This window comes from Scardinius erythrophthalmus (assembly GCF_964197995.2).
Source record: "Scardinius erythrophthalmus genome assembly, chromosome: 14".
In the NCBI taxonomy this organism is placed as follows: Eukaryota; Metazoa; Chordata; class Actinopteri; order Cypriniformes; family Leuciscidae; genus Scardinius; species Scardinius erythrophthalmus.
In genome coordinates this window covers 31,987,429-32,010,888 of record NC_138234.1, presented here as the reverse complement: position 1 = coordinate 32,010,888, position 23,460 = coordinate 31,987,429, and positions in this window count along the sequence as shown.

The following is a 23,460-nucleotide window of genomic DNA, read 5'->3' as shown; positions in this document are numbered from 1 at the left end:
GGACTGTTTAAACACTAAACATGTTTGTAAGGGAATCTAGGTCTGTTAGAAGTAGAAAAGTTACTTATTTTGCCTGAAAACATGTGTTCTAAACATCTTATTCAATATTTTTAATATATTTTTTAAGGTAAAAGCATATTTGTTCAAATATCATGAATTGTTCATTCGTAAATATTATCTTGGGGAGTCGTGCCACATGACATTTAACAACCTGAACTAACCTTTCCTTGTCATACAAATGTCAAATTGATTGATATTTGAAGAGACGTATTGACTTTGACGGATGATCATGAGGGTCTACAAGGGTCATTTCCTGCGTTGTTTCACCCTCCATGTTGGTGGGACCAAATGACATACGGTCGCACCACCATTATTTTTCTTAGAAATTGTAAAAATTATAAAATTATTGTTATATAACAAACTTATATATACATACATACAATATATATATATATATATATATATATATATTTATATTTATATATATATATACATATATATAGTGTTAATATGGCTTAATATGGCATGATATCAGGACAGTCGCACCACCAGGACAAAGAAAGAAACAAAAACTAACTAACTAACTAACTAACTAACTAAATAAATAAATAAATAAATAAATAGTGATTATAAGGCTTTTCCCTCTCATGATATCAGGACATTGACATGTTTTATAAATAAATAAATAAATAAATATGGAAAAATTACTCGTTAAAATAAATAAATAAATAAATAAATAAATAAATAAATAAATAAATAAATAGTGTTTAATGTAAGGCTTTTGAAATATTTTAAAATACATAAATACATATTTAGAAAAGAAAGAAAGAAAGAAAGAAAGAAAGAAAGAAAGAAAGAAAGAAAGAAAGAAAGAAAGAAAGAAAGAGTTAAGGCCTTTTTCTTCGTGATGTCAGGACAGTCATACCAATCAATCAATCAATCAATCAATCAATCAATCAATCAATCAATCAATCAATCAATCAATCAGTGACATTTTTGCCTTTATAAAAACGTGCTCATCCTAGATTTTTAAATCACTGTATTTATAATTAAATAGTTACTCAAATTTACATTTTTAATAATTTTTGATAATTATTTAATTAAAAATTACCACCACACACCTGCAGGTAATAGATAGGTGCATAGGAGAGAAGACCAAAATGAGTAAAAAAAAAAAAAGAAAGGGAATCCCGCACACTATCAATACTTGCGAAAAGTATCAACAAATATTTATAAGCAATATTTTGATGATACAGTATATGAAGGCCTTGCCAGATGAAGGCTTTTGTTTTTAAAATAAAGTGACAAATTATTTTTGGAAGGATCTTAAAAGCATGAAATTGTCTAAAATGACATATATAAAGCTGATTTGGTCAGAAACTTCTCCAGTACCAATGAGCCAAAATGGCAAATTTAATCATATTCTTCCAGAGGGAGAGCTTTTTCCATATATTATAGCCCTGCCTGGTCATGTTATAGCTTAAAACTCAAAGTCATTGAGTTAAAGGAACTGGGCATTTTGCACTTTAGTGCCAATAATATTCAAGACTATTCCATCAGGGGAGGCGTTAGACGAGGAACAATAGTGTGAAAATGAGAGTACTCCAGTGCCAGATTTTCAAAATAGATCTATAATGACTCATACAGCAGTTGGCGGCTAAGCAGTGCTTAGGAGACTCACAACTCAACTAGCACAGTACAGCCAAAAAGATCTCAGCGAGGTGAGAAGACACGATCTCTAATCCTCTTTCTGTGGCCGTGTCAGATGATTCGCAAATCTCTCCGAGCTGGAATCCCACTCGTGTTTGATGTTGTCTGCAGCGACTCTGCAGTCGCGGTTCGGATAATGAGGATGGGCTGGAACAGCCAGCCATCGGCACAGACCATTTAGTCCATTACATCAAGTTAGAGCGACTGCTGCAAAATCACACCCACCCAATTGAGCATCTCCATTTGGACGAATGGTGGGAAAAAAAAGTATGTTCTAATGAAAACAGACGGTATGATGTGAAAAAAGCATTATTCTGATATGACAACATGGAATCACATAATTTAACTAAGTAGGACCATGGAACAGCAGCCTTAGGGTGTGTTCACACTTGTCAGGTTTGGTTGGATTAAAACGAACCCTGGTGCGATTGCTCTGTTAGTGCGGTTCATTTGAATAAGTGTGAACGCTGCCATCCGAGCCCTGGTGCGCACCAAACAAGCGGACTGAAACCCCTGAAAAGGTGGGAAACTGGTGCTGTTCGACTGAATTATGAACCTAACATGGACCAAAGAATTTTTAGAAAATTACCGATCGTTTGGCTAGATAAGACTCGTCTGTAGAGCCTTTGAAGCTGCGCTGAAACTGCAATGTGGACCTTCAAACCATTGATTACCACTGAAGTCCACTATATGGAGAAAAATCCTGGAGTTTTTTTCCTCAAAAACCTTAATTGCTTCTCGACTAAAGAAAGAAACACATGAACATCTTGGATAACGTGGGGGTGAGCAAATTATCAGGAAATTTTAATTCTGAAGTGAACTAATCTTTTAAAAACTGTAACGCTATAAAGATCCACACCAACAAACGATAAAGTTTAAAGCCTTGTTCACACCAACAATACCTTTCCTCTGTGTTGTTATTGTGTGGGCTTCCCTAGTCCCATGGAATTAGAATGATTAATAAATCTTTATAGGTGTCATTGTTGGTGCGAACGAGTAATCATAAGCACAAATTACGAAGATTTCAAAATTGTTTGGGTATATACATATGCATGAAGAGATAACAACAACTGCATTTTATATAAAAGCCCCTTATCTTTTCCTCAAGTGGTGACAATTTGGTTTTAACGCTGCTGGGAAGTTCGGTTTCACATGGGTGTAGCGAGGCTTGTTAAGTTACTGCTGGATGCCCGCTTTGAGCTTAATGAGGTGTACGGAACCCCTCCTCGCAGGATTCTACCTCATCACCAACACCACGGTTCCCATTTAGGACCCTCGGTCTCGGATCGGAAGGCTTTCAAGAACGGAGCTCACAGCTGAGTGAAAGAATCAAAAGTGGTGAGGCTTGTAAGACCATTCACCTGGCTTGACGCCCAACACTTACCACGGGCAGCCACACACACACACACACATTCCCAGGCCATTGCTCCGGCAAAGAAAACGGCTTCATCAGAATTCTCCACATCTCTTGGCCCAGAGCGCCTCTCGGCCGAGCTGGGATTGGACAAGGTTCATTACCCCTCTTTGATGTATTTCTTCTTTCAATTTTACAGCCCTGCACCTTTTCCCTCGTCAGGATCAACTCTGAGCGCAGATAAAGACCAACCTTTCACACATCTGTTGTAGATGGGGAGAAAGAAAAAAAAAAAGGTGCGCTTGCTCCGAGCCTCGGTTTTCCTTTAAAGGCGAACCGTCAATATCATGTGAAGATTAGAGGGTCGTCATGTGAAGGCGATTCTTTCAAAATCATTGGGCGAACTCTTATTCCTAATGGCGCCTAACGCTGTTTCAATCCCACTTGGAGAAGGTTAAATGCATCTCTGAAAACAATCTGTTTGAAGTGTTCTTTCTAAAATGGACTAAAGCAAGTGCCAAATGACCTCAAACAAGCTTGAGCTGGAGAATCATCACGCGGGATAATGCGCACCGTTCGGCGCCCCTCATCTTCACGCATGAGTGTGCCGAATGTTCGCATTTAAGATTCTGCCTTGTGATCTGGAAGTCTGTCAGACACGCACATGTTCACAAACAAACACCGTTCAGCTGCACTGTACTTCTGACGCACTTACATGCAGGATCTAGACAATCACGAGGGCTCATTCGGTTTTCTTTTTCGACTTCATTTAGCTTTAGATCGTCGTAACTATGATCTTTGTAGCAGATCTTTTTTAAGAAGAACTCAAAGTGAAATGATACACACACACACACCAGAACACAAGGTCATTAAAAACATGCTCCATTGCTATTTGCTTGGCTTAACTCAGAAGACTTAAAGGCGTTCTCAGTTATGTTTTGTTTAAGCTTCAACTTTATTTCAGATGTTTCCATAAAATTATTTTAAACAGTGGATTTCAAACGGCTTAGAGAAAAAAGACTCAAGTTCAGTTAAGACTTGGGTAAACACAATTTAACATTTTATAGACTTTGGTAATGTTAATAGCAATATCATTTTAATATTAATATTACTTCAACCTGCTTTCTAATGACAATATTTTTCCAAATATTGAAGTATTTAACATTAATTAATATTTAATCAATAATAGATATTTAATAATAAATACAATTAACATGCCCCTAATTATATATATATTTTTTTGCATCACAACCAATCACAACAGACCGGGTCATCTGACCAATCAGAGCAGAGTAGACCAATCATAACAGACTGGGCCATCTGACCAATCAGAGCAGAGTAGATCAATCATAACTAACTGGGTCATCTGACCAATCAGAGCAGAGTAGACCAATCATAACAGACTGGGCCATCTGACCAATCAGAGCAGAGTAGATCAATCACAACAGACTGGGTCATCTGACCAATCAGAGCAGATCAATCATAACAGACTGTCCATCTGACCTATCAGAGCAGAGTAGACCAATCATAACAGACTGTCCATCTGACCAATCAGAGCAGAGTAGACCAATAATAACAGACTGTCCATCTGACCAATCAGAGCAGAGTAGATCAATCATAACTAACTGGGTCATCTGACCAATCAGAGCAGATCAATCATAACAGACTGTCCATCTGACCTATCAGAGCAGAGTAGACCAATCATAACAGACTGTCCATCTGACCAATCAGAGCAGAGTAGACCAATAATAACAGACTGTCCATCTGACCAATCAGAGCAGAGTAGACCAATAATAACAGACTGTCCATCTGACCAATCAGAGCAGAGTAGATCAATCATAACAGACTGTCCATCTGACCAATCAGAGCAGAGTAGACCAATCATAACAGACTGTCCATCTTACCTATCAGAGCAGAGTAGACCAATCATAACTAACTGGGTCATCTGACCAATCAGAGCAAAGTTGGCTATCGGAAAGGAGGGGTTTAAAGAGACGTAAGGTGTGTTCGACATCGGCTGCGTCTGGATGTAACCGATCGGCGAGAGTAGCCGCGTGCAGGCGGGGAGGAGCTGCAAACGGAGACGTGAAGTCGGACACTTTCTGGTTCCTGTGGTGACCGCTCACGTGGTGTTTGCATACTTTACCACAGCTGAAGTGAAATAAATGCAATATTTGCCAAATAATACACAGATGTTTCAGAGACATTTTCATTCAGTACTTTATGTACTGCTTCATACAGCGTCTGTTTTGAATACAGTTCAACATAAGCTACTATTAATGAGTGGAGTCTACGTTTTTTAATCAGTTTTAATTTGATAAACATGACACAATATAACATCGCAACGACATGAAAAGAGTGTTTACTGTTATAAAAAACTGATTTGAGAGCTTTAGAGGAACTAAAAGTGTTCGAATAAACACGAAACACACGTGATCGTTGTCATGCGGTGAATCCGGCCAATCGTGGAACAGCTGTGTCGTCATAAGCCCTCGTGCAGCCGCTCTTGAGAAGCTGCGCTGGCTGAGTTCTCCGGCTACTCTCGTATCGCTCTCGCTGTACTTTGATGGCATATGTCACAGTCACGTGGTGTCGGCGCTGTATCAAGTCGGACAAAATTTCTAACCGGCATGCACTGCTTTAAGTCAGCCGCCGATCGGTCTGCGCAGAGCTGCATGAAGTCGAACAAGCCTTGAATCTTCAAACGAACCCTTTTCAGAAACTGTGAGAAATGAGATGATGTGCAAATGTATATAATGAGCAATGTAAATTGTTCTTTTGTTTGTTTGTTTGTTTTACCTTGGATGCATGCAAATCTATTGTAGGAGACTCCAGAACAAAATTAGGAACCTTTACAATACCGTAATGGAATTTAATTTAAATATTCATCTGTAAAAGTTTAATGGCAATTATTTAAAACTACTTAAAAAAATAACAATTAAACAAGAAGTAATTGGAATTATCATTTGCAATTAATAATGTGAACTTATATTAATATTTAAAATTTTATATTTAAATAATGTGCTTTTGAACAATGACAATATAAACAACATTATATATAATTATCCATAATATTTTGGAATAAATGCATATAAATGCATAATAAATGCATATTTATACATAATAATATGTAGCTAGCTTTACATTTAAGGATTTTGGGGTTTCTTGACATCAAAAAGTTTAGAAAAGGTCTCTTCTGAAACTCTAGAGGTGATGTGTGAGATTACTAGGGTCTTTTCTTGGAAAATAATTGAGATGTTAAAGACATTTCAATTTGATATTTTTCTATCCTACAGGAACAAAGAGCTGTTTTGCAGTCACACTATAAGTCAAGCTGGGTAAAACGGATGGTAATTTGACGGCATCATCTAGCGTCGGGCGGAGAGGTGAGGACGTAGGAGGGCTGTATTTGAGGCGGCTCATCTAACAAGGTCACGATGTTTGGGTTAAGGACAGACAAAATTAATATGTGACTGCGCTAGGAAGGCCACATTTAATTTCACAGGTCCTGCCTTCTCCTTTCTCCATCTGTGAGAGAGGGGCCAAGCCGTGGACTGATGAGGGCACAGCCATCACAGTTGCCTTGGCAACATTTAATTGCTTTGCCTCCGTCAAAATGGCACTGTTTTTGTTCTTTTTTGTTCCTCATCTCTCTCGTTCTCTGGCTCTGATACACTCAATTCCATTTCTGCCAATAACCGCTAATCCTCCTGCCAGGACCACAATCATGCGGCTTCATCTCCAGCATGGGCCGCTCGGGTGCCGCATCCATGCTGCTCCGCTGTTTCCTTGCAAAAGTTTTTTTTTTTTTTTTTTTTTTTTTTTGCTTTAACTTTCCAAGAGGATATATGACTTGAAGTGTACTGTACTTAAAAAAATAAAAATAAAATTATTATTATTATTATTTTTTTTATTGAACTTATTTTGTTTTGTTGTATTTTGTTTTATTTAATTTTGTTTTGTTGTATTTTGTTTCATTTCATTTTGTTGTATTTTGTTTAATTTCATGTTTTGTTTTATTTTGCTTTCTTCATTTTGTTGTTGTATTGTTTATTATTATTTTTGTATTGTTTATTTTATTTAATTTTGTTTTGTTTTTTTGTTGATGCTTGCAAACCTAAAAAGAAACAGCATTTTTATTTGATTTGCTTTTTTGTTTTTGTTTATTTAGTTTTGATTTATTTAGGTTTATTTTAGTTTTATTTTATCTTGGTTTGCTTTATTTAGTTTTGTTTAGTCACCTTAACAAGATGATGTACACTTTTAGGCTTGACGGGTTTTGTAACAATGTGCTTTAATAACGAGCGTTGGGATTTATTTGGGAAGGAGTAAAATAAAATACAGCAATGTTAGTTTAGTTAACATGATTAATATTAAATAATAAATCAGTAGTATATCTACAAGGTCTAATAATATTTCTAGTTATTGTAGTCATAACTGAATGCAATTAGTGAACATGTTTTTGAGTCATAGGGTCAAATAGAGCTTGCTTTAACTTCATTATTATTATTATTATTATTTTTTTATTCTGTCGCATTAACTTCAACAGCCCTAAATTAAACACTAGATATATTTTATTTATGAGTTGTCTGACACGTTTTTTTCCACCACCTTTTGATTGACAGGATATAATCATAATAAGCATAATCAGCCCTTATCATATTTTTTTTTTAACAAACGGCTTATGGCCGATAGTGAAAATAATTGCTTTAATTAGCTATTTACAGATTATTGGCCGATACATCTGTGCATCCAAGCATACTATTCTAGGAAACATCACAAATACAATTCTTTGAAATTATACAGTAGTCATACTATATACATGTTCATAGTTAATTTGATAAACCCTGCAACATACACTGGAAAAAAATGGGGTAGATTATACATTTCAAAAACAATTACAAAAAAAAAAACTCAAGTAATAGTGACTGTGTTTTTTTTTTTTAAGTAGAAAGACTGAAATAGTATTGTCTTGTGAAACATACTCCAATACAAAGTTGTTGTTGTTGTTGTTGTTGTTGTTGTTTACAATGACGTAATGATCCTGATTCCCTTAACTGACTAACGCCTTTTTGGACCTGGAAAGTCATGTGACATTTTTCCTCATTACACTGCTTTGACTACATCCCACTGTGGATTCTAAAAGAGATTAACATCCATTAAAAGCTCCACGGTGGACTGACTGCTGAGACCTTCTCACAACAACACAGACTAAGTGCAATTAAAGCTCTTCGACAGTCTTTGTCTAAAATTCAACATGGTGGCAGAGGGGGATATGACTGCGGGCCTATTGTTTTCTTGTTTTTTATCGGAGGATGCGGCTTAGCACAAGTGGAGCTTAAAATTCCATTTGTCTAGGAACCGAATCAGACATCGGGTCTTAATGCAGTTGTGCTCCTTGAGAGCCAAGAGGAAGCTGGCAGATCCTGAAGGAATGTGTGAGAACAGGTCTACAGGAAGGAGTCGATCTACGATGGAAACATATTTACAGAACAAATCCCTTGATGCGCAGCAAAAAAAACTCATGTGACTTTGCTTTAGTAGAGGATGTGATTGTATAACTGGACATCTTGGTCATTCTGAAATGCCTAAGCCAAAACTGTCCTCCAAATTCCCTCCCAGAACTGTTTCACCCGTTTCATTGAGTTTCTAAACACCAGGCATCCGAATGTAAGATTACATGACAGCGTTTATTGCATTTCATCGACACGCTCTGAGGTGCAAGTAATTCGTTTTTTTTTTTTTTTTTTTTTGCCAATTTCGCAGGAAGTGACAATTATGTTCTCTTACGAGAGGTTCTCTCGTATTGCGTAAGCTTGCTTACGCTGCGGGAAAGTCTTCTTTTCTCGAGATACTGAAGCCAAAAATTATCCTTAATTTCATTTTTTGTCAACGCAGTGCAGCTGCGGGCAGCTGAGCTAGAGCGGCATACTGCGCGCTCATTGGCTGCCGCGCGGCAACTGCTTAAGCCTACCAGTGAGCCTGGCGTGACGTCACGCCCAATGAGGGCGCGCGCGCCCTAGCGCGTCACAGCCCGCCAGAATGGGCGGCGTCAGAGCATATATAAGGAAGGCTCGTAGGCTATATTCTCTGATTTCTGTCTTTTCAGCGAAGCACTCGCATCGCTGATCTCGGAGAGGAAGCCGTCGCCGTTGTCCTTCAAGGCCCAGCTAACGAGCCAGCTTAGGTCAGCCTGAGGAAGCCGGACGATCTTCGCCGCCTTCAGCCTGCCGTGCCAGCTCAGCTATCCGGCGAATATCCTTTGCAAGCTCTTTTTGTGTGTGTTCTTGCTTCCGCAGCACTTTCTAAAAGAGCAGAGGCGTTGTTGCAAATGCCTCGCACCACGTGCGGCTCATGCCGCTCCGCGCTCAGCGACGGAGACCGCCATCTTCTCTGCGCTCTCTGCCTGGGCCAGGACCACGCAGCCGTCGCGCTTTCCACGGGCGGCTGCGCTTTCTGTGAAGAGCTGCCGATGTCGACCCTGCGGGCTCGACTCGCCCTCTTCGCGGAACCTGCTCCAACTGTCCTCGGGCCGCGTAAGAAGAAACGCCGCTCGCAGCGACCACCGGAGCCCGAGACTCGAGCCAAGGCCTCGCCGGAGCCTCTCCCGCGAGCCTCGCTCTCTCCTTCTCCGCCCCCGCTTCCCGACGCGCAGCCGACGGCTCACGCCCTCGATGCCGTCGCCTCAGGGGATGAAGCGGATGATGACGCGCTACTGGACACGTGCTCACTAATGGCGTCGGACAGCGAGGAATGGTCCGGTTCTGTCCGCTCCGCCTCCTCCACCAGAGCGTCCAGCAGGACTCACGCCAGTGTGGACGCCGAGCTTCTCCGCCTCCTCACGGCAGCAGTCGAACACCTGGGCCTCGAATGGTCCCCGCCAGCGGTGACTCCGCCCAACAGACTCGACGGGTGCTTCCTGCCCGCCAGTCGACGAGCTCCAGTGTCCAGGCCAGCGCCTTTTCTGCCGGAGCTTCACGAGGAGCTTACCAAATCCTGGGACGCTCCAGTTTCGGCCAGACTCCGTTCTCCGGCCTCATCTACTCTCTCTCGCGTAGACGGAGCCAAGGAGAAAGGGTATGACCGGATCCCACCGGTCGAACCAGCGGTTGCAGCGCATCTTTGCCCCCCATCCGCGAGATGGCGCTCAAAGACTGCCCTTCCGTCCAAGGCCTGCAGGACTACTTCGGCGTTTGCCAGCCGCGCTTTCTCCGCCGCTGGGCAAGCCGCCTCAGCCCTGCACACAATGGCGGTTTTACAAGTTTTTCAAGCCGACCTCCTCAGCCAGCTCGACGAGGGAAAACTTGATAAATCTGCTTTGACCGACCTGCGCAGTGCGACGGATCTCTCTCTTCGCACGACGAAAACAGCAGCCCAAGCGATCGGACGATCTATGGCTGCGCTGACTGTCATTGAGCGCCACCTCTGGCTAACGCTAGCCGACATGGGAGAGCAAGAGCGGTCCGTTTTTCTCAACGCCCCGCTCTCACCCGCCGGCCTCTTCGGCCCCGCGGTAAGTGGCCTCGTGGACAGCTTCTCGGAAGTTCAGAAGGCGTCACAGGCCATGAACCTCTTCCTGCCCCGCCGCTCGAGCTCCGCTGCAGGCCGCTCTAAAACTCAGCCTCCTGCACGCAGTCCCACGCGGCGCCCCTCCCGACCTCCAGCATCGCAGCAGCGTCAGCGCGGCCGACCCAGGTCCCGCTCCACCAGCCAACACAGGCCGCCACCCCCGCGGGGTCCCCGGCCTAGAGTTTCGCTGAAAACCGAGCCTGCGAAATCCTCCTAGCACTCGCAAGGAGGAAAAGACGGTTGAGTCCCGCCGCGGCCGGACCGCCGTCGAAGCTAACCTGTATCCCTCTGCCAGTCCCCTTGATAAAGGCTACTGCAGTAGTGTCCACCGCAGCCAACGAGCCAGTTTCTCAACTCTCTCGCCTGCACACAAACGCCGTTTTTACGGCGACCCAGATAAATCGAATAAAGAGTGTAAAATCTGGTCATCCGGCTCACGCCGTCAGTGCTATGAGTGTAGTAAACATGCCCACACCCCAGTGCTCATCACTACACACAAGCACAATCCCCCCTGTGTACCCCACAGAGTGCACTCACATAAAGCGCGCTACGGCCGCTCGAGTGTTAGCTGTAGGTCACGTGCCCACAACCCAGTGCTCACACCTACACAGTGCCCGCTCTGCCTCACACATTCGGGGACGAAAGCACTCCACCGCCGGCTGTGCGTTAATAAAGAGTCCTGTGCCCGCTATACAGCACGCACGCTCTCATGTACACACTCACGAGCCCGCCCCGCTTCCGCGCCGCGAGCCGTTGCTCAAAACGCTCTCTCACAGCGTCATTCAGCCGGCTGCCGCTATCAGCGAGCCCCCGTCTCCCCTCACTGTCACTGCGCGACTCGCGCACATACCGCCACAGGCTCCCCGTCCCGCGCTGTGCGGCGGGCGGGACCCGGAGGCTATCCGACCCCTAGCTATGAGTGCGAATGCATGGAAAGCTATTCCGGGAATGTCGGAATGGGTATTAAACACAGTGATAAAGGGCTATTCGCTTCAATTCGCTCGCCGCCCCCCGCGTTTTCGCGCCCGGGTCGAGACACAAGTGAAAGCAGATGCAGCCCATCTGCTTCACACAGAGATAGCGAATTTACTGCACAAAGGTGCCATAGAACGGGTTCACCCTCTGGCTGCCGAGGCAGGCTTATACAGCCGCTATTTCCTCGTACCCAAGAAGGGCGGAGCGCTCAGACCTATACTAGATCTGAGATATTTGAACAAAGCGCTCGTGAAACGACCGTTCAAAATGCTCACGACCGGTCAAATCCTCGCGCAGATTCGCCCGGGGGACTGGTTCATCTCTCTCGATCTGAAAGACGCGTATTTTCAGATTCAGATTATTCCCCGTCACAGGCCATTCTTGAGATTCGCCTTCGACGGTCAGGCATATCAGTACACCGTCCTGCCGTTCGGCTTGTCCCTGGCACCCCGTACTTTTACGAAGTGCATGGACGCGGCCCTCGCTCCCCTGAGATCGAAAGGGATGCGAATTCTGAACTATCTGGACGATTGGCTCATTATAGCGCAGTCAACAGAGGAACTAGTTTCTCACAAGAAAGCGCTTCTCGGTCATTTGGAAAGCCTGGGTCTTTCCGTGAACTGGGACAAGAGCTCTCTAACCCCCAGCCAGTCTATCACTTTCCTGGGTATGGATCTGGATTCGGCGGCGATGACGGCCAGACTGTCAACACAGCGCGCGCGCCGTGTTCGGCACCTCGCCGCTTCCGTTCAGGTGGGAAAAGTTTTTCCCCTAAAAACCTTTCAGAGGCTTTTGGGCCATATGGCGTCAGCCGCAGCGGTCCTGCAGCTGGGTTTACTTCGAATGCGCCCGCTTCAGTGCTGGCTAAAGTCGGAAGTGTCCCGCAAAGCATGGATTTCGGGCCGTGCACCAGTCAGAGTGACTCAGCGCTGCGTCTCAGCCCTGCAGCCCTGGCTGGCGGCCGAATGGTTTCAGCGGGGAGTGTCGATGGGGGTCATCGCACACCGCAAAGTGGTCTCGACAGATGCGTCCAACATGGGTTGGGGAGCGACTCACGAGGGCAGTCCGATTTGCGGCCGGTGGTCGAATACGGAGAAAAGCCTTCACATAAACTGTCTAGAGATGCTGGCGGTCGAGAAAGCGCTGAAGCACTTTCTACCACTCCTACGGGGACACCATGTGCTAGTCCGCTCGGACAATATGTCAGTAGTGTCTTACGTGAACCGCCAGGGCGGAATCAGATCCAGAGCCCTGCGCGCTCTCACAGAGCGCCTCCTATCCTGGGCTCAGGGCCCGCTGCGCTCCCTAAGGGCAGCTCATGTACCCGGTCGCTTCAACGACGGCCCGGACAGACTGTCCAGGGACAACGTTCCCCCAGGGGAATGGTCTCTACACCGCCAGACGGTCCAAGCGCTTTGGCATCGCTTTGGCAAAGCGGAGATCGACCTCTTCGCCGCGAGCGAGAACGCTCAGTGCCAGAGGTTTTTCTCGAAACACGAGGACGCGCTGGCCCAGACATGGCCCAGCGTTCCGCTGTATGCGTTCCCCCCGATCTCGATGCTGCCTCAAGTGCTAGCGAGGATCAGGGAGACGAACTGCGCAGCGCTCCTCATAGCCCCGCGCTGGGAAAACCAACCATGGTTTTCCGAGCTGATGAGGCTGACAGACACAGCCCCATGGCCGATCCCGGTGAGGAGAGATCTTCTCTCTCAAGCTCGAGGGTCGATTCTGCATCCCCATCCAGAGCACTGGTCTCTGCATGCGTGGGAAATCAACGGATATTCGTTGATCTGCCAGAAGGGGTAATTAACACGATCACGCAGTCCAGAGCCCCCTCGACGAGGCGGCTCTATGCGTCTAAATGGTCAGTGTTTAACAAATGGTGTGTGGAAATGGGTTCTAATGCTCAGTCCTGTGGAGTCCCACAGGTATTGAACTTTCTCCAAGAGATGTTGGACGCGGGCAGGTCCCCCTCCACGCTCAAGGTTTACGTCGCGGCCATAGCAGCGTTCGCCGATTCGGCGCGCGGCCGCTCACTGGGCAGGGATGAACTCATCACCCGTTTTCTGCGAGGGGCCAGGAGGATGAACCCTCCCCGGCCCCCGTCAGTCCCTATTTGGGACCTGTCCCTGGTCCTAGAGTCCCTGAAAGTGCATCCGTTCGAGCCTTTGGACTCTGTGGAGTTGAAATACTTGACGCTTAAAACCGTTTTTCTGCTAGCTCTAGCTTCAGTCAAACGAGTGGGCGATTTGCATGCGCTGTCTGTCAGCGCGTCGTGCCTCGAGTTTGGACCTAACGACTCGTTAGCCATTCTCAAACCGAAGCACGGCTATGTCCCCAAAGTGTTAGGTACTCCCTTTAGGGCTCAAGTCATTACCCTATCGGCCCTGCCGTCATCCGGCAGTGAGGAGGGTGTCAACCGCCTTTGCCCGGTCAGGGCGTTAAGGTGTTATGTCACGCGCTCTGCAGCCTTCAGGCTCTCAGAGCAGCTTTTCGTTTCGTTTGGAGGGCGCGCTAAGGGTCGCGCCGCCTCGAAACAGACGCTATCCAGATGGATAGTGGACGCTATTGCGGCAGCATATGCGTCAAAAGACCTGCAATGTCCGTTGGGCATACGGGCTCATTCCACCAGAGGCATGGCCTCATCGTGGGCATGGTCCAGCGGGATTTCCATTCATGACATTTGTATGGCGGCGGGCTGGGCGTCCCCCTCCACTTTTGTTAGGTTTTATAACCTGGAAGTTCCCGCTCTGCAGGCGAAACTTCTGTCAGTCTAGTCGTGTTCATGTCCTGCCCATATGCGCAGGTTGTACTATTGACTAGCTTGTCTGTTGAGCTGCACGCTCAGGGTCAGTATACATAGACCGGCCTTGCCGTTCTTGCGTTCCCTAGATGTGCTTATGAACATGTGTTGGCCCGCACCGCTGGCCACCTGTTTTTCACCTCTATGCTCTTCATAGAGTCATACGTGATTGTTAGGCTCGCACGGCGTGGACAAGGGGTTCCCGCAGCGTAAGCAAGCTTACGCAATACGAGAGAACCTCTCGTAAGAGAACGATACTCGGTTACTCACGTAACCTCGGTTCTCTCTAGAGAGGGAACGAGTATTGCGTTCCCTGCCGTGCTTGAAGCCTGTAGCTCGTGTCGCTTCATTCGACAGAAAACAGAGAATATAGCCTACGAGCCTTCCTTATATATGCTCTGACGCCGCCCATTCTGGCGGGCTGTGACGCGCTAGGGCGCGCGCGCCCTCATTGGGCGTGACGTCACGCCAGGCTCACTGGTAGGCTTAAGCAGTTGCCGCGCGGCAGCCAATGAGCGCGCAGTATGCCGCTCTAGCTCAGCTGCCCGCAGCTGCACTGCGTTGACAAAAAATGAAATTAAGGATAATTTTTGGCTTCAGTATCTCGAGAAAAGAAGACTTTCCCGCAGCGTAAGCAAGCTTACGCAATACTCGTTCCCTCTCTAGAGAGAACCGAGGTTACGTGAGTAACCGAGTATCGTTCTCTTAAACTCCTGAGATGAAACCGGTGCTTTATTCGCAAATATTTTATTTGATATTCCAATTAACGTTTGGAAACATATACAGTAGCTACAGAGAGCAACAAACCTTGCAAGTTTTGTAGGCCTATGTGTTTTCTGCTACATTTTACCTCCCAAATCACTAAACTATTGCGGCAGAACTAGCTCTTTAACTCTTTCCCCGCCAAACACAGAATTGTCTGTAATTTGTGAGAAAACGCTTCCCCGCCAAACACGTAATTTTCTGTGTTTCTGTGTTTTCACTGTTATACTGTAGGGGGCGCTATGACACATCTTCTGAAAGAGTGCAGAATCTCCGGATCAAAACACATGAGAAGAAGACACAGAAACAAGCGATCTCGTATATAATCATAAGCATATGTAAAATAACGTGATCATCAACATTAAATGGCATATAATTCAAACCTGCCAAATGTTACTGAATGAAATGTCAGCTTTTTGCTTAAAATGTTGCTTTTTTATGAAACTTACCCATATTCAGGTGTTGATAAAAAAATGCATGAAGCTAGAATAAAACATTTTTTTTTTTTTTTAAATCAGAGGGTCTGTTCTTTCTTTTGATATATTGAATGTTCAAAAAATTCTGGGGCCATGACAATTTTTGTGAAAATTATGGTGGCTGGCAACCTTTTTTTTCAAAAACGCTGGCAGGGAAAGAGTCAAAATGACGAGAGTGCGCTCGGCTACACCACGTCTAGATACACGCCTTTATCATTTGACGAATTACCGCGGCTATGATCATTAGAACATAAACACAAACATCTCATTTTATTAAAAGTCTGCCTTTAATTGCCTCTAAAATTACTGCCAGCTTTCCGCGGGTGGTAATACCGTAATGATAATTACGCAAGCAAACAGCAGTGACTTATTTGAATTCGGTGCATTCTTTAATAAGCCTCATTTGCATAGGACACCAATGATGAAGAAATAATTGCAATATGTCTGGTGAATTGTTAAAATGGTGCATAAAATGCCTGAACAAGTTGTATGAGTTGCAGTCACTGACTGAAATAAGCAATATAAGGATACTCTACATGTTTAAATAGTATCATAATACAATAAAAATCATCAACATTTAGATTGCACATAAGGCAATTTTTATATAAACTGCCAGCTTTCCGCGGGTGGTAATACCGTAATGATAATTGCACAAGCAAACAGCAGTGACTTATTTGAATTCGGTACATTCTTTAATAAGCCTCATTTGAATAGGACGACAATGATGATGAAATAATTGAAATGTGTCTGGTGAAGTGTTAAAATGGTGCATAAAAACAAGTTGTATGAGTTGCAGTCACTGAAAAAAGCAATATGAGTATACCATACATGTTTAAACAGTATCATAAGGTGTTTTTTACATAACCTTTTTAAAGATATATTATGTTTCTAAAACAAATTGTGGAAAGTAGACTCTTGCTGTCATATAATCTTGATTTATTCAAACATATATTAAATAATCACAACAGGAGCAAATATAATGTAAAAAAGTCTATTTCTTTAACATACCTTCTGATGTTCATTCATGTTTATTTTGTGCTATAAGTTTTAGACATTTTTAGTTCACATGCACGCTGCCACTCAGATCGGGGCTGCATTAATCTGTCACGTCACATTAAAGTGGACATATTATGCCTCTTCTTACAAGATGTAATGTAAGTCCCAGGTGTCCCCAGAATGTGTCTGTGAAGTTTCAGCTCAAAATACCCCACAGATCATTTACTATAACATGTTGTAAATGCCCATTTTTGAGTGGAAGGAAAAACATGATGTTTTTGTGCATGTATCTTTAAATGCAAATGAGCTGCTGCTTCCCACCCACTTTCCAGAAGAGGGCGGAGCCTTTACAGCTCGTGCCTCAGATACTAAAAACTAAAACATCTGTTTGGTTTTGATTATCATCTCTATCATGGTCACACTTACCTGAGATTGCAGTTCTTCATCATCATGAAAGTTCATTATCTGCATGTTTTAAAGCCATATCAATCTAAACTTCTGATATATGGCTTTCTGAGCGCACACATCCGAAGCAAGCGCACAGAAAGCTGGATGTCAGCTGGAGTATTAAACTAAGTTCTCTTAAAATTTTTACATTTTACTTTATAACGCAATTCTTACTTTATAACACTCAACGTTTATATCAAGCAATTGCGAGAAAAAAAAGTCTGAATTGTGACATAAAAAGTTGCAATTACCAGGGGCGGGTCTACGTGGTGGCCAGGGGGGGCATCGGCCCCCCCTGAAATTCGATTGGCCACCCCAGGTGCCCCCCTATAGATGTCTTGTGATTGGTTCATTTTACAGCCAATCAGTTTATAGACTCTACTGACGTTCGCGATTCAAAGAAGTGCAGCCGCGCCAGAGAAACAACGGTCGTCGCGGACTTGGACTTTTACTTTATCAATCAAGAGTGTGAAGTCAAGACACCAAACAGAGCTGCCAGTCACCACCGAAACAGAAGTTTTAGTTCCAGAAGTTCCAGCTGTTTTAGTTGAGGTCTGCCTTCTTTCTTTTTCGACTGTTTTCCTCTCTTTCTGCTAGAGCTGCCAACTCTCACGCATTCACCGTGAGACACACGCAATTTATTACGAAATTCAAACAATATCAATAAATACCGTTTTGGCGCTTGTAAATGTGGCGTGACAGATCCCTAGCGCACGTGAACCGATCATCTCTACTATGAATGAATGAACACTGAAAGATACAGTACAACTTACCGAAATGTATATTCCTCATACAAAACATCGATCAATCAGTGTTTTTCATCAGCGTGAAGAGGTCAATAACATAGCTGGAGATCAATTATGTCACATTTACCTCAGGAAAGCCATTTAAGGAACATAATATAGGCTATAGCACATAGTTGGCAAGAAAGAATAGCTATAGAGAGTATTTAGCTAAATATGTGTTCTATATTACATATTTGTTATATTTTTACTTGTATCATTAAATAAAGTTGTTATTATAATAAAAAAAATGCATTATATTTAACCTTAAATAATAGCCTACTACCAGCTGATAGGGCTCTCTGTATGTTTACAGCATTAGGTGAGTAGTTTTTTTCTTGAGAAAAAATAATCTTGTGTAGCCTACCTAATATTTATCCAAATGAGTCAATATTAAATCAAATCACAATAATTGAATTGAAATAATAAAAAAGCGTAGCTTACTAGTAATTGAACCATGTAAACATTGTAACATGTTGTCACTAAACCTAATAAAATTCAGTTTAGTTACTAAAATGTTAGTGACAATCACAATACACTTATTGTGTAATAAGTGTATTGTTTACTCCCCCTGCCCCCCCCCCTCACTCCAAGCTAAACTCAAAAGTTGGCAGCTATTATTGTTTCTAAACTAAAGACTGTTCTTTAATATATTAGCAGAGCACAATGTAATGGTTCCATATTTTATTTTTAAACTGTGGTGTTTTCATTTGAACTGTTACAGTGCTAAAACTTTAACTCTGTGTTACTCAGCTTTTTTGTAAATTAATATGAAAGAAATGTTGAATGAAACACTATGATGTTTTGGCCAAACCATTTGAATTATTACAGTGGGGGGATTTATTTATTTATTATTTGAAAGAGATTGTGAATAAAACTACTGTATATTGTAATGGCCAAACTACTTATTAAAAGAAAATAATTGACATCGTTTCTGCTTCTGGGGTTTTAAAATTGCTCATTATTAAAATTGCTTTTATTTTATAAACTTGTTAGTTTTATGGAAACACTAAAAATAATAAACACTGGCTCTCAAATTTAACTTAATGGATATATACAGGGATGACAAAAAACTAAATTAATCAAAAATATGCTTTATTGCTACATTTGTTTACAAGTAACTTTATTCAAGTAAAAAACATAATAATATCAATAGGATTTACGTAATATACTGTAGAATTTAGCTCTTTTTTTTTTGGTCACTGGCGGCCACCCCGTTTGGAGGCAGTGCCCCAGCATGGCCCCCCCACTGAAAATGCTCTAGACACGCCCCTGGCAATTACCTTTTTTATTTTTTATTCAGTGGCAAAATAAGTAAGGCATCCATATGGAAGCTTGTTTCCGCCACAAAAAAAAAAGAAGAAGATAATTGCGACTTTTTATCTCACAATTGCGAGTTTACATCTCGCAATTCTGACTTTATTTCTCAGAATTGAGAGATATAAAGTCAGAATTGCGTGAAATAAAGTCGCAATTGCGTGTTTTAAAGTCAGAATTACGAGATATAAAGTCACAATTGCGTGTTATAAAGTCAGAATTCTGACTTTTTTTCTCGCAATTGCGACTTTATATCACGCAATTCTGACTTTATATCTCAGAATTCTGACTTTATATCACGCAATTGGGAGATATAAAGTCGCAATTGCGTGTTATAAAGTCAGAATTGTAAGATATAAACTATTCTAAGGTAAAAAAAAAAAAAAAAAAAAGTCCGTCTTTTTTTTCCCCTTAGAATTGGACTTTATATCTCACAATTCTGAGAAAAGATGCCAGAATTGCGAGATATAAACTCGCAATTATGTGTTATAAAGTCAGAATTGCATGATATAAAATCAGAATTCTGAGATATAAAGTCAGAATTGCGTGATATAAAGTCGCAATTGCGAGAAAAAAAGTCAGAATTCTGACTTTATAAGACGCAATTGCGACTTTATATCTCAGAATTCTGATTTTATATCTCAGAATTCTGACTTTATATCTCAGAATTCTGACTTTATTTCATGCAATTCTGACTTTATATCTCGCAATTCTGAGAAATAAAGTCAGAATTGCGAGATGTAAACTCGCAACTGTGAGATAAAAAGTCGCAATTATCTTTTAAAATGTTTTATTCATGGCCGGAAACAAGCTTCCATACATCCAGCTGATTGTTATTGCAGAATAAACCCTGATATTTCGGGTGATCAGGACGCGAGGGGTCTTACATCAGCCTGAAGGGGTTTATTCTGCGATAACAACCGGATGGACGTACATTATCCCGCTTATTACATGGCTACTTTCCACAAAAGTAAATAATTAGACATGAAATATTGATCTGAGTATAAACGCAAAGCTTCCGCGGAGAGAGCGGTAGCTAGCATGGCAAGTTCAAACTAGATGGACATTTAAGGGATATGGTACAGTCATTACCACTTATTAAATGGCATATCGCCACATAAATAATTATGGGGATAAGAGATTTTGTTCCAGTTTGTTCTCTTATAATCCATTATAGAGTACAAAACAATCATTGCAAAATGACAGCAGCTGCTTTTGTATGAAACAAGAGAGAGCGAGTCCGCAATACCGGATGACATAAATAATTGTACACAAAATATTGATTTGACTGAGTTTTAATATTTTATTAGCTCACCAAACGCAAAACTTTCATGACGAAAAACCGTTTCTAGCAAGCTTTTAGTGTAACCCGGATGAGCCTGTGTCATCAGTTTTCAGCTGTTGTTATCGGGGAATAACATACCGACCAATCAGAATCAAGCATTCCACAGAGCAGTGTAATAAGCTTCAATATTTTCACATTTACACAGTGGTCCCAACATGTATTTGGACACTTAAGCAGAGCAAATAATAAGGAATGAGACTTCTATTGCAAAACATACTGTAACTTGCAGAACTCAAAGTAAAAAAAAAAAAAAAAGTTTGATATTTCCTTTATTATTGACTTTCAAACATTTTCAAGCATCCAAATACATTTGGCGCGACTGTACGTCATGTATGGGGAATGTACTGTAACATTTCTTGGAAAGCAGCATGGAAACAGCTATTGCTCAAATGTATGGAATGTGCAGACATCTGCCACGAAGAAAGACTGAAAGAGGGAAGGAATCGGATCACGCCGACGCTTCGCCCACCCAAGCAATTTGGTACGGTGATGGGCGTTCAGAAAAAAAAAGGATGGGCCATCTCCTGTGGGAGCGGGTGGGCCTGAGGGGCATGCTGGAAATCCAAGTAAACAGCGGCTGTCTGCTGCCTCCCGCATCTTGTGCAAGGCTGGTTCGGAGATTTATAGTTGTCAGGGTTTGTGTAAGAGGCCTTGGAATATGTTCCAATTTCAGCTCTCCAATCAAACCCGGCTAATGTAATAGCCCCATCTCAGGCACCCACCTACCAATCCCAGACACCCCCCACCCAAAACAAAATCAGCGTCCGCAGCCAGCTCAGTGGACCGCAGGTGTGCGCTCGGCTATAACTCTCATTTTCAGGAAGCGCGCCGGCGAGTGGGTGAAGAATGAAATCTTAGAAAACAGCGGTGGCTCTCATAAACATTTTACAAGGATGATTACGTACTGGTTAGACTGGAGAAATCTCCAGCCACGGTGAAATCAATCACAGGCGGACCCCCTCTATCGCAACTGCAAACAATGCAGTACACCGAGCGTGTGTATTTTGGTGTGTTTAATGCAGGCGTCGTTGCGTAATATTTGTGTCAGTGCATCTGTGGTGCAAGCAAACAGATGCTTTATGCATTTTTTTTTTTTTTTCAAGTTTCCAGAAGAGAGTCATTTGGATTTTCCCACATTCGGAAACAGATACACAAAGTGCTTTCCTTCTTCAAATGTTTTATAACTGTTTATGAGAGTGCTAGATTTTCTCTTTTTTCTGATATTTCCAATAATCCCACTAAAAAGTAGCTTAAACTGGCCTATATTTAACAAGCTGGACAAACTGGTCTGTTTTAATGGGTTTTAGGGGCTGTTTACACGACACTATTTTCAACTAAAAACGTATAACTTTTTATGCGTTTTTTTTTTTTTATGCGACAAGGCTTGTGCTGGAGTGGTTCTGGCTTTGTACTCAACCAACAAAGCTGTTGGAGATATAAAGGAAAAATATCCCACATATTTGAATAAATCACAGCATGAGGCCACTTGCTTCTTGCATGTCATTCAGGTAACCAATCATGTCAATCTAGCTTGACAGTCTTGTGTCAAACCAAATTACAGGCTGCTTCAGTCAGGTAATTTAGTTAAGGTCAAAAAAATATTCTAAGTAAGTTTCCAAGAAAGTTTCTTCTTAACAAATCTTAAAGTTAGGTCAACCACGCAGATTTTATATATGGTAATACTTTTTTTTTTTTTTTTTTTACATGTCCTTGTTACACAATACATGTATTTACTATAGTAATAACTACTGTATAAATTAGGCATAATTACATGCAACTAACCCTAAATCGAACCCTAATCCCATAATAAGTACATGTAGTTAATTAATATTTAATTAATACTCAGTACTTAAATGTGTAATTACACTGTTATATATAACAGTGTAATAGTTATATATAACTAACCAGGCCCGGGGTGGGTAATCGGGAGAATCGGGAGAATTCCCGGTGGGCCGCTTCACTTTTGGGCCGGTCGAGGAATTTTTTTTTTTTTTTTTTTCACATTTGTCACGTTAGTTACATTAGGCTACACACGTTCCGCATTCTGACACCGCAGCGCGCAGCCTCTGCATGGGTTGTACCATGTGAGGGAGTTCTCCCCTCCCCTCCTATAGAGTTGGTTGGGTCCATAGCCCGTCTTTTCCAAAACGTTTTCTCAGGTACCCCTTTTCCACCAAGGCAGAGCTGGTGCTGGTTCGGAGCCAGAGCCTAGTTTCAAATCGGTTCTTTGTTTTTCCACCGCCAAAGCACCAGCTCCGAACCAGTAAAACTGGTTCTTAAGTAGCACCAAATCATTGCAGGGTCTAAAACGGAGCCAAGAAAGAACCGCTTGCGTCAGGGGCTGGGGGCGGGGTTACCGTGACCAACAAGACGAATAGAAACTTGTGACCGCCATTTTTAAATAGCAGCTAGTCGAGCTAATAGCAGCTCGATTATAATATCCGTCTATGTAAGTTACGGCGAGCTGCACGAACGCGTTGGATTCCGATGTATTTTTGCAAATCCATGAGCATCCATAGTATTACAACGTCCGTTATTGTTGATGGCTTGTTCGAGATGCATCGGAGCGGCAGGGACCGATCGGAGTTGCAGGGTGTTTGAAGAGCACACGACTCCTTGTGCTTTTAGATCGCTATCGCAGTGCTTTGATGTCACGCGGCGATCGATCTGCGAGAAGCCGATGCATCTCGAACAAGCCTGGCGTGTTTGTGTTTGGCGCTACCGCACTAGCGGTTGCTGGGCAACATGAGACGTATACAGTGACGTAAGATCTGGCTCTGTTGTGGCTCTCTGGCCGGTGGAAAGGCAAACCGGTTCTAGTAAGCTCGTCAGTCGAACCAACTCTGAACCAGCTCTGGCTCTGGCTCTGAACCAGCACCCGGTTCTTGTTGGTGGAAAAGGGGTAAGGTAGGCTACCGCGGCAC